The following is a 13,430-nucleotide window of genomic DNA, read 5'->3' on the forward strand; positions in this document are numbered from 1 at the left end:
AGAGAGAGAGAGAGAGAGAGAGAGAGAGAGAGAGAGAGAGAGAGAGAGAGAGAGAGAAAATGAATGAAGGGGAATAAAGCAAGATGAAGCTGGGGAGTGGGGTGGTGCCAGACATTGGAGGCCCTTCAGTATTAGGCAAAGGAGTTTGAGCTTTAATGCTGGGGGGCAACAAGGAGCCACTGGTGGTTTTTGAGCATAGAAATGCTGCCTGGGTCTCTGTGCATAAAAGATCTTTCTAGCAGGTTGGGAAAGGTGGTTGCAAGAATCAAGGTGGGAAGACCTGTTAAGCATCTCTCCTAGTCTAATAGTCCAGGGGAGTGGCAGTGAGAGTTTGTTTCAGGGCAGCAGTGGTGGGACATAGAGAATAAGGACAGGTGGGAGAGATCGAAGAGGGGTGGTGTTAATGGAGCCTGGTGGCAGATTGCATGTGAGGATGAGAGCAGGAGTGGAGTCTACATTGCCTCCAAGTTGGGAGCATGGGGGAATAAGTGAGGGAAAAATTGAAGTCAGAGGTTAAGTTTTTGAGAATGAAAGGTTATGACCTCAGCTTTGGATAGATTAATTCTGAAGGATTGTTGTGATATCCAGGTGAAAATCATAGATCTAAAGATGGAAGGGACCTTAGAAGCTATATAATCCAACTTCTTCATTTTACTGATTAGGAAACTGAGGCACAGGGAAATTAAGTAATTTGCCTAGGGTCACTCAGTTGGCCTGCAGGTATCTGAGGTAAGATTTGAACTTAGGTCTTCCTGATTCCAAGTTCAGTGTCCTATCTATTATACCAAGATTAGTTAATCAATCAACTTTTATTGGGTCTACTCTATACCCAGTACTTTGCTAGTTTCTAGTAATACAAATACTTAAAGTAAACTGTCCTTGCTCTCAAAGAGCTTGCAAACAGTGTCTTATTGGAGATGCCAGTTCATGGCTGAGACAAAGGGTCAGGACTGGAAAGGCAGATTTGGGGATCATTCACTTATAGGAAGATGAAGCCACGGGAATGAAGGAGATGGTCAAGGGAGAACATGGAGAGGGAAGAGAAGAGGACCAAGGACTGAACCGCGAGGCAGTGAGAGGGCCATCATTACAAGCTTGGGGAGAAGTTAGAGACCAGGAAAACACAACAACAAAAATGAGCCTTTGTTGGGCACGAGAGCATGGAAATCCTTGTATGTGGGGGCTGGACGAGGTGGCGCATGAGTTCCCTTCCAACTCTTGACATCTGTAAAGCTCTGGTTCTATGTTATCTCTGAAGATGATTGAGGAGAGAAAGCTTAGTAGGAAGGGGTAAGGTGTGTGTGTGTGTGTGTGTGTGTGTGTGTGTGTGTGTCGGGGGAGGAGGGACGTGGAGGAGGAAGGTCAGCATTGCCAAAATCTATAACAGAGGATCACAGCAATTGAAACTGGGGGTACAATTTCTGTTCAGGGACATCTGAGCTGTTACAAATAGATCATACTCTAAAAAAAGTTATTTTTGTGCACTTATCCTAAAATCATCTTGCTTGGATGTTCTATGCTCAGTCCTTAAAAATCTGCTTTGGAATATCTTTTTAGGAACTGTCAAAGATAAATCTGGTAACAATTTGCATATTACATTTGTAAGAAGCTACTCGTAATTTTAAAGCGTTTGCACTATATATTGGAACAAATGTTTCTACCAAAGCTGCAGGCATAACTGTGAAATACTATTTTCTTTAAGTAGAGATAATCTTTGAATTAGTTCAATTAATGATGTTTTCCCTAAGGATACTATCATTACATTAAAGTGTCAAGTTCACAGATCATATTTTAGTTTAATTAAGAAATGCTTCTGAGATCTACTATCAAAGATTCCTATTTCCCTATAGACGCCGTGGCCATCTAAGATTTTAGCAATCTTGATATCACCACTGGGTGGCTTTATCCAACATGCAAAGTGATTCTCTCATGTTAGACCCAGAGAAGGAAGATGCCTTGCTCAGAATTACACAGTTTTAAAATAGCAGAGTTGGGACTGGCGTTACCTCCTTTGATTCTCACAACCACCCTGGGAGGTAGGTGTTATTACTATTTCCATTTTACAGTTGAGAAAAAGGAAGCAGACAGATGTTAAGTGACATGCCCAGGGACCCCAGCTAGTGAGTGTCTAAGCCTAGACTTGAACTCAGGTCTTCTGGAATTCAGGCCCAGAGATCTGTCCGTGGCAGCGCCAGCTGCCTTAGTAGATGTTGGAGACCTAGGTTTCGAGGTACTAATTTAGATCTGGAAAGAACCTCAGAGACCACTTTATAGATGATGAAATAGAGGCACACAGCAATTATACAATCTGCCCAAGGTTCCATAGCTAAGTATCTGTGGCCATATTTGAACTCAGGTCACCCTAATCCCAAGTCCAATGCTCTATTCACATTTCAAAGTCAAGGAGACTTGGGTTTGGATACTGCCCTCAGACACCCACTAGGTGCATAAATATGGTCAAACTGCATCAATCCTGAGGCTTAGTATTCTTCTCTGTAAAATGGGACTAATAATACCAAACCATGGGTCGAATGAAGCAGTAAATGGGTAACTTGACAAACTTCAAAGCGCCATGGAAATGTCAGTTACTATTCTCTAAGTTCAAAATCAGAAAAACCTTCCTAATACTTAGAGCTGTCCCAAAGTGGAACTGACTGACCCAGGAGGTAGGGGGATTTCCCTTACTGAACACCTCCAAAGAGGGAGGTCCTACCATTTCCAAGGTAGCCCATTTCTCTTTGAGACACCTCTAATTGTGATGAAGGTTTTCTTGACCTTAGCCCTAACTTGGTCTCCTATTCTGGGTTCTACCCTCTGAGGCCAGGGAAAACAAAAATTATCCCTTTTCCACATGGTGGCCCTGCAAAAGTTCAAAAACAGTTATGTCACTCAATAAGCATTTATAAACAAGCACCTACTGTGTGTCAGACAATGTGGCTAGCACTGAGGATACAAAGAAAGTCATTGTTGTTGTTTTTTTTTTTTCAGTAGTTCTTGCTTTCAAAGATTTCACAGTATAATAGAGGAGGAAACACGCAAACAATTGTATACAAACAGGACACATACAGGATAAATTGGAGATAATCCACAGAGGGAAGGACTAACATTCGTCTTTTCTTCTCCAAGCTAAACATCACCAGTTCCTTCAGGCTTTAATTTCTTCCTGTCTCTTGGTTCCTTCCCTGCTGTTTCAAACATGTCCATGTCTCCTCCACCAAACCAAACCTCTCTTGAGCCTGTCATCACTTCCTATCTCTTCTCCTATGCCCTGCTAAAGTCCTTAGGAAAACTGTCTCTACTGTCTCTCACTTCCTTCAAAATCCTCTGGCTTTGGCTTTTGATGTCATCAAACTGCTCAAACACAAATTGCTCTCTCCAAAGTTCCCAATTATTAATTGCTGGCCAAACCTAACGGCCTCTTCCCACTCCTGGCCAACACTGACCACCTCCTCCCACTGGATACTCTCTCCTTTCTGGCTTTTCATGACACTGCTCTCTCCTGGTTTGCTTTCTCCTTGTCTGACCACGCCTCAGTCTTCTTTGCTGGATCATTACCCACGATTCACTGAGAAAGTACTCCTAGGATTGGGTCCCAGATGCCCTTCTCCTTTTTCTCTACCCTCTCTCACACAATGTCCTCATCAACTTCCAGGGTTCAATGGTCATCTTCATGCAGATACATATGCAGACCTAGCCCCTGTCCTGACCTCCATTCCCACATTACTAACTGCCAATCGGGCATTTTGAACTGACTGGCTGGTCAGCAACTCAAACTCAATTCATGCAGAATAGAACTCCTTGTCTTTTCCCCAAAGCACAGCCTTCATTTGAACTTCCCTGTTCTCGTGGAGGGTGCCATCCTCCAGTTTCCCAGGTTGGGATTCGTGGCGTCATCCTCCACACTTCACTCTCCCTCGCCCAGCATATCCAATTGGCTGGATCTCTATGCCATCTCTAATGTGTCCGCAGTCTAATTTAGGCCCTCATCAGTTCTTTCTTTCATCATTGTAATATCCCTTTAGTTGGGCCCCAGGTCTCCCTTCATTCTAGCCTGTTCTCCACAGAACGATTTTCTAAAGTGAAGGTCTGGCTATGTCACTCATCTCCCCCTATGCACAAACACTCACATACATATACATGCACATATATACACATGCATATAACACACGCATACATACATACACACATACACACACCATCACCACTACAGTGACTCCCTAGTACCACAACGATAAAATATAAAATTCCTTATTTAACATTTAAGGCTCTACATAAGCTTGTCCCTTTTCACTTTTCCCGTCTTACATATGACTCCATGAACTCTACAGCTTATTTGCTGTTCCACACACATGACCTGCCATCTCTCATCTCTGTGCCTTTGAACTGGCTGTTCCCAAACCACCAATGCTTTCTTTCTTCACCTTTGCCTCTTGCAATCTGTGGTGTTCTTCAAAACTCTTCTCAAGCACTCACTACCCCTTACACACCATTTTTCCTGACTCTTCAACCGCTAGTACCTTGCTTCCCCAAACTATCTTGCATTCATTTTGTATGCGTTATGTCATTTTAATAATTATAATTACTTATGCTCATAACTCACATTTACATGATACTTTGACATTTGCAAAGTGCTTTAAATGCATTATTTTGTTTGAGCCTTATACATTAATACACATATTACATGCAATTATTCAAATTTAACATTTAAAAGCTCCCCAAATCATATATTTATGCATTACCTTAACAATAGGGGTCCAGTTACACAAAAGAATGGCCTATGCAGAAAATACATTTCTTTTAAAAGTTGAAATATTATGTATTGTGTTTCTTTTGTACAGTTAAGCAAAGAAGCAATTCCTAAGAGTTGCTCTCTCCCCCTCCCTCCACCAGCTTGAAGTATTGGTTCATCATGAGTGTTTATTTGAGATTTTATAAAAGTAGTATTGGTCAACATGGGAATTTATAATCTGAAATTGCCTCAGAAAACTCCTATTTTCAAGCAATGCCTCTAGACCCTCTAGATACCAAATTGCTCAGGATTGTACACAATAAACAAATGTAGAAAGTAGCTGCTGTCACATCTGGTTTGCACGTCATGCATTGCCCCTGTCGCAGTCTTACATGATAAACTATATGCACATCTTCGGTTTCCTAAGAGGAACACTGATTGGGTTATTATCAATTCCTCGCTTTTATCGTTTTAGGAGTAACGAGAGTTTGAGGATATTAAGAACTATTACCCTCATAAATATGCCACTAATTATTAGTAACAGTAACAATTATATCCCAAATTTCTTATTTTAGTAATAAAAAGCACAGAGTTAGCAGGTTAGAGAATTCTGGTAATGAGGATATAGAACACAAAAATATTTAACAACTTATTTAGATGCTATTTTTCTGAGTACTGACTCTGAGAATTCCTTATAGTCGTCACTGTCATCACTGGAATCTCCATCACAACCGTAGCCCACAGTGGCTTCGTGACACGAGTCTTCGTCATCACTATACCCCACAGTGGCATCACTTTCAGAGTCTGAATAATCCATAGGAAGGTTTTGTCTTCGCTCGAGCTCGTTTTCCCTCTGCGGAGCTACATCTTATCCTCGGGTTGAATGGTAGGATTTAACCCAGGTTACAAGGACCTGACTTGGGAAAGGTCACAGCTGCTCAGATCTCTCTGGGTCAGTCAGAGAAATAGCCTGAGAAATAGGCACGGAGAACATGCCGCTGAGCCGTCCCTCTGCACCCAGTCCATGGGAAGCAGCTGTCAGAGCTGTCCACTCCCCCTGTCAGGTCGGGAGCAGCGTGCCGGCTGTCAGCATGGCTCCTAGCACTTGCTTTGGGCCAGCGCTGGCCAAAACTGACACCTTGTATGTTACATGTGAGGTGAGACAACGTGTGGCAGATGGAATGCTGGACACAGTGTCAGGAGAACTGGACTCTGGACTCCCGTAGCTGACAGCTGGGGGATCTCAGTGGACTCACTCCATCTTGGGGCCTCAGCTGCTTTGTCCATAACCTTAATTCATTCAGAATATATGAGTTATACTCAGAGATTTCCCAGAGCAATCTCAAGGGGAGTGCAGTAACTAGCTAATGCAAGGCTTCTTAGCCTAGAGTCCATGGACTCTGAAAGCATTTCTGCATAGAGTTCAGGGATCTATGAACTGGGATGAGAAAAAAAAGAAAAAAAAATCTTTGTTTTCACTAAGCTCTGGTTTTCTTTACAATTATACAATGTACAATAATTACACAAATATATAATGCATATTTTATTTTATTCAATCATCATTCTGAAGAGGGGTCCATAGGATTCATCAGATTGCCAAAGCGGTCCTTGAAGAACAGGAAGAAAAGCTTAAGTGCCCCTAAGCTAGAGATGATGATTATTTGGGGTAGCCCCCAAGATTGCACTTGGTCTATGTGAGCCCCAAGCCAGGCAGTGGGGGTGGGGACTGGGGAAGGCCCAAGGCTTCCAATGCAGCCAATGGGCATTTAGTTCTTCATATTTTGTATTCATTTCTCTGTGCACATATTGTTTCTTGCCCATTCCTTAAGGGCAGAGACTGATTCTAGGTTTTCTTTACACCCCTACTACTTAGCATTGTGCCTGACACGTAAGAGGTGTTAAATACATGCCTGTTAAATATAATTAATTCAATAAACATTGATTAATTATCCACTGTACTCAGACACTAGCTTGGCCACTCGCTTAACCTTGTTTGCCTCAGTTTCTTCATCTGTAAAATGAGCTGGTGAAGGAAATAGCAAACCACTCCAGTATCTTTGCCAAGAAAACCCCAAATGGGGTCATGAAGAGTCAAATATAACTGAAATAACCAAACAACAACACACTGTATTCAGAACACTGTGCAAAGTGCTAGGGAAAGATAAAATTTAGATAAGACATGATTCCTGCTCTCAGGAAGCTTATAGAGGAATAACCAGAAATAATGATAATATACAATATTATGTGACAGATAGTGCATTAGGTTATGAGGCAGTGCTTTGAGTGGTCTGCTCAGGTCTAATCCTCCCTGATTAGGGGATCAGGGAAGGAAGTGGCCATCTGACTTTTACCAAAATAAAGACAAACATTAATATTTGGGGGCAAATTGCTCATGGGCAGAATGAGTCAATATAATTAAAATTGCAATGCTACATATATTAATTTACTCAATATCATATTAATAAAACTACTAAAGGATTGCTTTGTAGAACTAGGAAAAAATACCATAAAATTTCATATAATGGTAGTAGGCTGGGGAAAGACAGAGACAGAGAAAGAAGAGAGAGAAGGAGAGAACAGGGGAAGGAGGGAGGTGGGGGAAAGACAGACAGATATAGAGAGGGAGAGGGAGAGAGATGAAGATAAAATAAATAGAGAGATAAAGAGAGAGAAAAAGAGACAGATGAGACAGAGTGAGAGTGGGACCAAGACCAAGAGACAGAGGGAGACAAAGACAGAGGAACACACACACACACACACACACACACACACACACACACACACACAGAATGAATGACGTTATGCTGGCAACTGTATGAAAGATGATTTGAAGGAGAAAGCTAATAGAGACAAGGCTCTGGAGGAAAGCTACTGAAATATATAAAGAGGGTGGTAAAGACCTCCCAAATGCTGTTGATTCCCTCCCCCAACACCTTTCATTTCCTTTGCATATATTCTTCATATTTATTAACAATTCAATATGAAATATTATTTATTAATAAATTCATATTTATTGTAGAATATATACTTATTTATGCAAATGTTATATTCTTAATAAAGTATAAACTTGAGAGAAGGGGCAACTTCATTTTTATTATTGGATTCCCACCACAGTGCCTGGCACATAGTAAGTATTTTATAAATACTTGGCTAATGAAGGCATGTACCAGGATAGTGCCTATGGGAATGGAGAAATGATAGTGAATACAAATGGTACCTCAAGACAGAATCAAGTGGATTTGGTTGGAAAACTAGGAGGTTGGATTAGCTAATTTCTAAGGTACCTTCCGTCTCTAAAATTCCAAGAGTGATTATTAAAGTGGCTCATTTTCAAACAAGTTCATCAGTTTCCCAATATCCTAGAGCTTGGGGGAGAGTGAGTCAAGGGGTTTGCTGAAGTGAGAACCCCATGATGAATGGGTCCACATCTTCCCTAACCTCTGCATCATCCCCTACAGAATAGCCCAGAGCTCAACACACAAGAGGCAGTGAATAAATATTGTTTCCTTGAATCAGTGAATAAAAAAATAATGAATGAATAAATGGAGGCAAAACCTTCCTTCCTAAAAAGCAAAGGCAAAATCAAAAAAGAGAATGGAACTTCAAGGATCAATATGATATGACAAGCTTCAAGGAAGCACTTAGAAGGAAATTAGAGTGTTACATTGTCATCATTTACAATGGCGGAGTGCATGGCAAATTGGATGGGACTTCATTGCTAGAAACTGGGGTTGCAGAACATAGTGACATTTTAGATGAAAACTCACAGATCTTTGCCATAACATTGGTGTAATAGCTTCTCCTAATAATTTCAAGTTTGAAAGTAAAAATGTGTGTGAAACATCATTTACAATTTCAACAGTTCTTAGTTCTTTTTTTCCTAATCCATTATATTAGGCCTCTTGGTTAAAGGCTCGATAATTGTAGAATCTTAGACGTTAGATTAGAACCTTGGAATTTTGGAATAGGAAGAACTGTTGAAGATGATTATTTTGCTGTTGATTTTTATGTATCCCCAAACTGAGATCTAAGCGAGAGCAGAAGAGTCACAGATAAACCCTGGCATTGGGACATACCATAGATTGAGGCGACTAAGACATGCTGGCCTGAGTAGTATCATTCTAAAACAATGGGAAGCTTCCTTGAGAAAATAACAACAGAAAACAGAAAGGTTAAGAAGATAGAGTGCAGTCGATGCAAAGTCACTGAGCTTCCAGGCTTTGCCAGGAGTGGCTGCCATGAGATGTGGTATCAGTGAAGTTCCAAGATTCTTATAGAGCAAGAGAAGTCCCTAAATAAAGCTGGACAGCTGTGAGAAGTCAAGTCAAGGAGTAGTGAGGAACAGAACCGCGATGCATAAGAGCAAACCCAATTCTTACCCTTCCCTGGTAGGGTGAGTCATGAAGATTGTAAAGATCCTAATGAAAGCTGGGACTACATAAAGGGTCTAGCAAGGTGGGGGTGGGGAGGGTGTCTGTTTCCTCCCTCTCAAGCTAAATATCCAAATTCTCAAAGAAATATAAGGCTTCTAGGAACCAGCACCATGTTGGAAAGTAGAGTGCTCCATGCCAAAAAGATGAAGGATAGGAGATTGAACCCCAAGTTTGTACTATAAATTTAGAATGAAATCAAATCTCACCTTAAGGGGACAATGACTGGACTGTAGCAACTCTTGAGTTCTTTCCCTAATTGGAGGAGTTTTAAACCCAGAGTGGGACTACATCTCTTTTGTTCTTGAATTATTTCTCAATGGTTACTAAACAGCTTCTATTAGTATCTAGCTATAGTCACTTACATTCCTTGGACTTCATTGAACTAAATTATTTTTCCATTCTTTTATTATTATTATTATTATTGTTGTTGTTATTATTGGAGAGGCAATTGGGGTTAAGTGACTTGCCCCGGGTCACACATCTAGTAAGTGTCAAGTATCTGGTCTGAGACCAGATTTGAACTCAGGTCCTCCTGACTCCAGGGCTGGTGCTCTATCCACTGTGCCACTTAGCTGCCCCATTCTTTTATTTTTTTACTGAAGGATATTTAGCACTAAATTTACTGGGCAGAAAAAAAGAGTGATGGCTGGACCGATCAGAATCTGACCAGTTCACAAGTGCAGTCATTGCCATTATTAGAAAACCCTGTTTGTTCTACTTTAGGACTTGTCTGAGTGACTTCTCCCCCATGTACCCAGGAAGCTCATTGGGATAACCTCATCACCCTACAGGAGCTCATCAGCCTTGGCACTCCCCTTCATCATCACCCTCTGGCCCTTTGATTGAAGGGTGAGGTCTTGAATTCCAAAAGAGCCCAGCTTAGACACCTCAATTCTCACCTGACCACAATGCTCTGTGACTTCTCTAACTTTCTTCCTCTGTGCCCCAGGGGCAGATTCTTTGTCTTCCCTGCCTGCCTTTTCAGCTTCTTTTTGTATGGTGTCTTCCCCCCACCCCCTTCTTAGAGCGTAAATTCCTTGAGGAAAGGGAATGTCTTTTGGCATTTGTATCCCCATTACTTAGCTTAGTGATGGTATGAATGGGTGCTTAATAAATCTCGATTGATTGACCCAAAGTTATTTGGGAAATCCTTAGTGAAAATCCTCATCAACACATCTCTCATCTCCAGTCTTATCTTCCTCTGATCTGTGCTATCCATTGCTATTGGACTAGTTTTCTTTGTATCTAGATCTGGTCATGTCGCTTTCACTCAAAAGTCTTCAAGGGATCCCTCGCTGCATAGTGAATACATTCAAGTCCAATCCCTTTAGCTAGCATTCAAGGATTCCTGGGGTCACTTTTATTTTATCCTGCACCATTCCCTCTCATGTGTGTGTTGCTCCAGCCAAATCAGTCTATTCACAAGGTTACATACACTTACTGGTCAGCCAGTCAACAACATGTTTTTCTCAGGATACTTTCCATGTCTGAAGCACATTCTTTCTCACCATTTCCACCTGTTCACATCCTCTCCATCTTTTAAGGTCCAAATGCCACCTCCTCCATTAAGTCTTCCCGGTCATCCCTGCCCATCCTTCCAATATAAGTGTGTCTTCAGCTCTCACTTAGAACTTTCTTCACACACTATATTGTATTTTTGCTTTAAGGTTATTTTCATGGGTCACCTTTTATATATCTCTCCCTAACTAGATTGTATCTGAGAACTTCCATGAAGACAGGAATGATTTAAAGGCCAAAGTTACCCACTGCATCCTGGGCCATTGCCAGTTGTCTTGACCTTTGTTTTGCCATTGGACTTCAATGACGCCGGAGGAGAGAGTGAGGCTGCCTCACATATCAAATTCATGTGCAAGTCAAGACATCACCCTTGTGATGTCATTGGTTTTCCTCGAGGATGAAGGATGAAAAACAGGACAGGTCAGCACAGTCTGTGCAATTTACAATCCTAGAAAACTGTCTAGGGTGTTGAGGGATTAAGTGACTTGTCCAGGGCCATACAGCCTGGATGTGTTAGAGGCAGGACTGGAAGCCAAGTCCTCCTAGCTCCAAGGTCAGTTCAAGATTCACTATGTCATGCTGCCTCTCAACGTACTTTGGATACTCAGTTTTCCCTTCCCTTTGCTGAGCTGAAACTGATACGCATTCTGGCATTAAAATGTAAAATTAACATTCGAAGGCACATTACAAAGCTGTTAGATGGAACACAACCGAGATGGAAAGAAGCAAAAGCAATTTCAGAAGACACACTGTGTGGACTCTAGAGATGCCAACGGGAATTCCCTTTGAGGATAGCTCCCTCTGTGCATCATTAATAATCAGCACAGCCCACCTGAGAGGAATCATTGGTATGCACAAAGAGAAATCTCTTCCTTCCCAATTTCTATTCCAGATATTCATTCCTCTAAGACATTCTATTTGGTAGTTGTTGCTATTTTCCCCTTTAACTTCAGCTTTTGCCACAGCAAGAAAGCAGCCATGTTTGATTCACAGTGCAAAATAATTCACCAGACAAGTCTTTGTAGGGCATAAATAGGATTTACTCCATCCATTGGCTTCAATTATGAAACCATTTGGCCAAGTATTACAAATGTAAGAATTTGGCCTGAGGGAGGATTTTCTAAAGAAAGGGGAAAGCTTTGTGAGTTCTGTCCTTCTCTGCTCTCATTTTATTGCTGTTTTAAAAGGGCAGATTTAAAGGTTGAGCTGCTATTGGATTTTTTAGGGACTCCCAGCGCCTGTTTTTGAACTGCTAAGAATTATAATTGTGGTTTTTTTTTGGGGGGAGAGGTGTCTTTGGAATCTCATTCACTCTTCTTCTCTATGGGAAGCCTTAAGATTCACATATAGCCAGGAGATGCAGTTGCTCTCTTGGGACTTAATTCCAACGCCTATCACACACTCACTTCACTAGATACTCTGGATTCCCCCAGGATATGATAAGCCTAATCATCAGTTTTATTTGGTGACGGTTACAAGTGTGATTTTGCAGAATCACAGAATTTCAGAGTCAGAAGGAATATTGGGGGACATTGCATCTAATCTCTATCGCAAAATGATCTCTTCTAAAATGTGAAGAAGGCAGTTAGGGTAAGGTGAGTGGGGAGTGTGGAAAGAATTCTGAATTTGGAGTCCCAGTTCTCACTTCAAATCTCGCTACTACCACTCATTACCTCGATGGTCTTGGGCAAATCACTTCATGACTGCCTCAGTTTCCATGTCTGTAAAAAACAAAGGTTGGAATAGAGGATTTCAAATTTTCCTACCAGCCCTAGGGCTCTAATCCTCTGACCCTAAAAGATGAGAAGTAGTATAGAACAGGGGAAAAAGCACTGTCTCTGAAACCAAATGGCCTGGGCTCAAAGCTTGCCTCTGATCCTTGTTACTGGCATGACTAAGTAAATCACCTCATGTCTCTCAGAATAATCTTTCTTCCATGTAAAAGAAGAGGATTGAACCAGATGACCTCAAAGGCTGCTTCTAGTTCTAAGTGCTCTGGGAAGAGAGGCAGCATGTTACGGTGGCTTTGGAATCAGAAGAGCTAGTGTAAATCCTACCAGTGACATTAACTAGCTGTGTGACCTTGGGAGAGTTACTTAACCTCCCAGGGCCTCAATTTCCTCAGTTGGAAAATAGGGGGGCAGGGGGTTGGACTATAGATCCATTCAGTTCTACATTTATTATCTCTTATTCTCTATAAACATTGGCATTAGAGTTAGAAGATTTGGACCAAAGGACACTCACTACCTGTCTCTGTTTAGCCTCTCACGCTGTTCCTCATTTTCTCTTCCCTGATCCTCTTTTCTCTCTAGACTTTTGAGATGTTTTTTCTCCTGGTTCTCCTCCTCCTTCTCTGACTGCTCGCTTTCCATGTCCTTTGCTGGATCCTCCTCCAGAGCACATCATCTGACCATAGGTGACCCTCAAGTCTCTCTCCTGAGACCTCTTCTCTTCTCCATCCATATTACTTCACTTGGTGATCTCGTCAGCTGCCATGGATTTAATGATCATCTCTATGCTGAAAATTCTCAGATCTACCTCTCCTGTCCCAACCTCTCTATTGACCTCAAATCCTGCATCTCCAAATGCGTTTCAGACATCTTGAACTGAATGTCCAGTAGACATTTGAAACTCAACATGTCATCCTTGGAGTAGAGATCAAAATTCCCACCCTTTTTCCTTCAAAATGAGTATTTAATTTAGACTAATTAGATTTTTTAGTATCACAGTGATATAAATACTCATCAAGT

The 13,430-nt window shown here is 41.5% G+C and overlaps 1 protein-coding gene across 1 annotated transcript in view; it reads right to left on the bottom strand.

Annotated features, from left to right (window-relative positions):
• Nucleotides 1–13,430, bottom strand: part of PRKG1 (protein kinase cGMP-dependent 1) — a 1,334,778-nt gene that overhangs the window by 166,974 nt on the left and 1,154,374 nt on the right. The gene's annotated exons all lie outside the window — the stretch shown is intronic.

This window comes from Vombatus ursinus, unplaced genomic scaffold, assembly GCF_900497805.2.
Source record: "Vombatus ursinus unplaced genomic scaffold, bare-nosed wombat genome assembly UNPS02014847.1, whole genome shotgun sequence".
NCBI classification, from domain to species: Eukaryota; Metazoa; Chordata; class Mammalia; order Diprotodontia; family Vombatidae; genus Vombatus; species Vombatus ursinus.